General features: G+C 47.1%; 1 pseudogene; it reads left to right on the forward strand.

Annotated features, from left to right (window-relative positions):
- Window positions 1-2,187: 2,187 nt before the first annotated feature.
- Window positions 2,188-3,264, forward strand: LOC701517 (actin, cytoplasmic 2 pseudogene; annotated as a pseudogene).
- Window positions 3,265-4,343: the final 1,079 nt, after the last annotated feature.

The raw sequence follows: 4,343 nt of genomic DNA on the forward strand, positions 1-4,343 counted from the left end.
CAGGATAAAAGACTTCTCTGCAAGGAAAAAAAGAGACTATGCAATCATTATCCCAAGGGACAAAAAAGGAAAGAACGAGCTTAAAGCGTGACTTTGTTCTGGAAAGCATTTGTAAGTAAATGCATTCATAATTAAATAAAAATCATGTATGCTATTACCTATGGAATATTGTGCTCTGAGTCTAATACTGAAAAAAACAGTAATTTTGCTAATATAAAGAACACATATGTGACTAACTACTGTCTTCAGTTCACACTAAGTATTAGAAATTGGGCAAGTGGAAAACAGCATATTCATATTTTAGATTATTAAGGAAAGTATTTACAAAACTTCATGAACATGAACTTCACAAAATAGTCTTCTCTTTTTAAAAAAAGCCTTAAAGCACCACCTAATAGAAAAAAAGCCAAAGAATATAGTAGACAATTCACAAAAGACAAAATACAAAGGCTAATAAACATTTGCAAAGATATTCAACCTCAATAGCACAGAAATGCACAACAGAAGAAAACACTTCCATATTTACCCACCATATTGGCAAGTTATTGACAAGATCCACTGTTGTTAAAGAAAAGAAAGAAGCCACTTTTGCATGATTGATGAAAGTGTAAATTGGTATCATTTTGTGAGACAGGTTGTTTGTGTATCTGAAATCTTTTATGTACCACTTCAGATCTGCTTGACAACACTTATGTCTCATTCCAGTCATGACGGCAGTGGTTTAATGTGGACTCAGGTGGGCTTCACACAAAAGCAAGTGGACTTATCTCCTGCCCCACCCCCAGGCTTCTTGGATGACCCACATGGACTCCAAAGGAACGTGTTCAAGGGCCAACACATGTGCAAAAACCAGAGTGCTGAAGAATGAACAACTCACGGGCAAACCTTTGATAAGTGGGAGACAGACCTGATGGATAAAGGCTTCTGCCTTTCCCACGCTCCCCTCCTCTCCACAGTGAATGGTCCTGAAATACATTTCATATGGCTTCTCTGACAGTCTTGAGACATATTTCCTTTGGCTTCACAGAAGTTCCTGTGGGATTAAGCAACCAGGCAACTAAAAGCAGCATCCATCCTTGCCTGAGCCTGGACCTGGGAGCCTGGCTGGGGGCTCGCCCATGGCCCCTCCTTGCGTTGCCAATTTATTAACTAATAACCAGCAAAATAACCAATTAAAGACTCTGAAAACTTTATTTAAAAAATAATAGCAATAAAATAAAATAAAAGCAGCAACCAGCTCAATAAGGCCTTTTAGTATTGACTCTCCCTCCTTCCCCTCTTCACTCTTATCTCTCATTCCCGCTCCCTGGGATCATGCTCCTCAGAAAGTAGGCATAAGACCTCATCACAAGCTCTCTGGAAACAGGGCTAAGGCAGATAATAGCTGACATGCTTTAAAGTGTGTGTGCCTGAACAGGCCATCTCACTCTCTGAAATCTATCCTGCAGACAAGCTTGCTAAAGTGTGTCAGAAACACACGTACAAGGATGTTCACCTGATGTATTTTATGTAATAGGTAAAGAGGATCACACTACTATAGTATTAAATGAAAAGGAGGCCAGGCACGGTGGCTCACGCCTATAATCCCAGCACTTTGGGAGCCCAATGCAGGTGGGTCACCTGAGGTCAGCAGTTCCAGACCAGCCTGGTCAACAAGGTGAAACCCTGTCTCTTCTAACAATACAAAAATTAGCCAGGCTTGGTGGTGCACGTCTGTAATTCCAGCTCCTAGGGAGGTAGAGGCAGGAGGATCACTTGAACCTGGGAGGCGGAGGCTGCAGTGAGCCAAGGTCATGCCATTGCACTCCAATCTGGGTGACAAGAGTGAAACTCTGTCAAAAAAAAAAAAAAAAAAAAAGGAAGGAAGGAAGGGAGGGAGGGAAGAAGGAAAGAAGGAAGGAAGGAAGGAAAGAAAGAGAAAGAAAAGAAACAAAGAAAGAAAGAAAAGAAAAAAGAAAAGGAAGGAAAGAAGGAAGGAAGGAGAGAAGGAAGGAAGGAAGGAAGGAAGGAAGGAAAGAAGGAAGGAAGGAAGGAAGGAAGAAAGGGAGCAAGTGTCTGTAGTGGTAGGGGAGATGTTGTAGAAATATATATAAACCTCCTTACACTGCTGAGACCGCCTATGCCCCGCGAGCACAGAGCCTCGCCCTCGCCGCTGCGTCGTCAGTTCACACCCGCTGCCAGCTCACCATGGATGATGCTATCACCACACTGCGCTTGTCGTTGACAACTGCTCGGGCATGCGCAAGGCCCCCCGGGCAGTCTTCCCCTCCATTGTGGAGCGCCCCAGGCACCATGGAGTGATGGTGGGCAAGGATACCCAGAGCAAGAGAGGCATCCTGACCCTGAAGTACCCCATGGAGCACGGCAACGTCACCAACTGGGGCGACATGGAGAAGATCTGGCACCACACCTCCAACGAGCTGCGTGTGGCTGCCAAGGAGCACCGCGTGCTGCTGACGGAGGCCCCCCGAACCCCAAGCCCAACCGGGAGAAGTTGACCCAGTTCATCATGTTTGAGACCTTCAACACCCCAGCCATGTATGTGGCATCCAGGCCGTGCTGTCCCTGTACGCCTCTGGCAGTACCACTGGCATCGTGATGGACTCCGGTGACGGAGTCACACACACTGTGTCCATCTAGGAGGGGTACACCCTCCCCACGCCATCCTGCGTCTGGACCTGGCTGGCCAGCACCTGACTCCCTGAAGAAGATCCTCATTGAGAGCAGCTACAGCTTCACCACCACGCCCAGCGGGAAATCGTGCATGACATCAAGGAGCAGCTGTGCTATGTAGCCCTGGACTTCGAGCAGGAGATGGCCACAGCGGCCTCCAGCTCCTCCCTGGAGAAGAGCCGTGAGCTGCCAGATGGCCAGGTCATCATCATTGGCAACGAGCGGTTCTGCTGCCGCGAGGCACTCTTCTAGCCTTCCTTCCTGGGCATGCAGTCCTGTGGCATCCATGACCCTAACTTCAACTCCATCATGAAGTGTGACGTGGACATCCACAAAGACCTGTACGCCAACACAGTGCTGTCTGGCGGCACCACCATGTACCCTGGCATCACAGACAGGATGCAGAAGGGGATCACCGCCCTGGCGCCCAGCACAATGAAGATTAAGATCATTGCTCCCCGCCAGCGCAAGCACTCCGTGTGGATTGGCTGCTCCATCCTGGCCTGGATGTCCACCTTCCAGCAGGTGGGGATCAGCAAGCAGGAGTAGGACAAGTCCTGCTCCTCCATCGTCCACTGCAAATGCTTCTAGGTGGACTGTGATTTACTTGCGTTACACCCTTTCTTACCAAAACCTAACTTGCGCTGAAAACAAGATGAGATTGGCATGGCTTTGTTTGTTTTTTGTTTTTGTTTGTTTGTTTGTTTTGGCTTGACTCAGGATTTAAAAACTGGAACGGTGAAGGTGACAGCGGTTGGTTGGAGCCAGCATCCCCCAAAGATCTACCATGTGGCCGAGGACTTTGATTGTACATTGTTCTTTTTGTAATCGTCATTCCAAATATCGTGAGATGCATTGTTACAGGAAGTCCCTTGCCCTCCTAAAAGCCACCCCACTTCTCTCTGAAGAGAATGACCCAGTCCTCTCCCGAGTCCACACACGGGAGGTGATAGCATCGATTTCGTGTAAATTATGTAATGCAAAAGTTTTTTAATCTTTGCCTTAATACTTATTTTATTTTATTTTATTTTGAATGATCAGCCTTTGTGGCCCCCCATTTTTGTCCCCCAGCTTGAGATGTGTGAAGGCTTTTGGTCTCCCTCGGAGTGAGTGGAAGCAGCCAGGACTTACCTGTACACTGACCTGAGACCAGCTGAATAAAAGCGCACACCAAAAAAACAAAAAACAAACAAACAAAAAACCTTACTAATGGTAATAGGCATAAAAACAAGTCTGCAGGAAGAAACTCCAAATTATTAACAATAGTTATCTTGTAGGAGGTATAGTAATCAGGTTGGGGGCATGCAGTTTCTATATTTTTATAATTATACTAATAAATCCACGTCAATACTCCGGAGGGGTGGAGCAAGATAGCCGAATAGGAACAGCTCCAGTCTCCAACTCCCAGCGCGAGCGACACAGAAGACCGGTGATTTCTGCATTTTCAACTGAGGTACTGGGTTCATCTCACTGGGGAGTGCCGGACGATCGGTGCTGGTCAGCTGCTGCAGCCCGACCAGCGAGAGCTGAAGCAGAGCGAGGCATTGCCTCACCTGGGAAGCTCAAGGGGGAAGGGAATCCCTTTTCCTAGCCAGGGGAACTGAGACCCACAACACCTGGAAAATCGGGTAACTCCCACCCCAATACTGCGCTTTAAGCAAACAGGCACA

This window comes from Macaca mulatta, chromosome 4 (genome assembly GCF_049350105.2).
Source record: "Macaca mulatta isolate MMU2019108-1 chromosome 4, T2T-MMU8v2.0, whole genome shotgun sequence".
NCBI lineage: Eukaryota > Metazoa > Chordata > Mammalia > Primates > Cercopithecidae > Macaca > Macaca mulatta.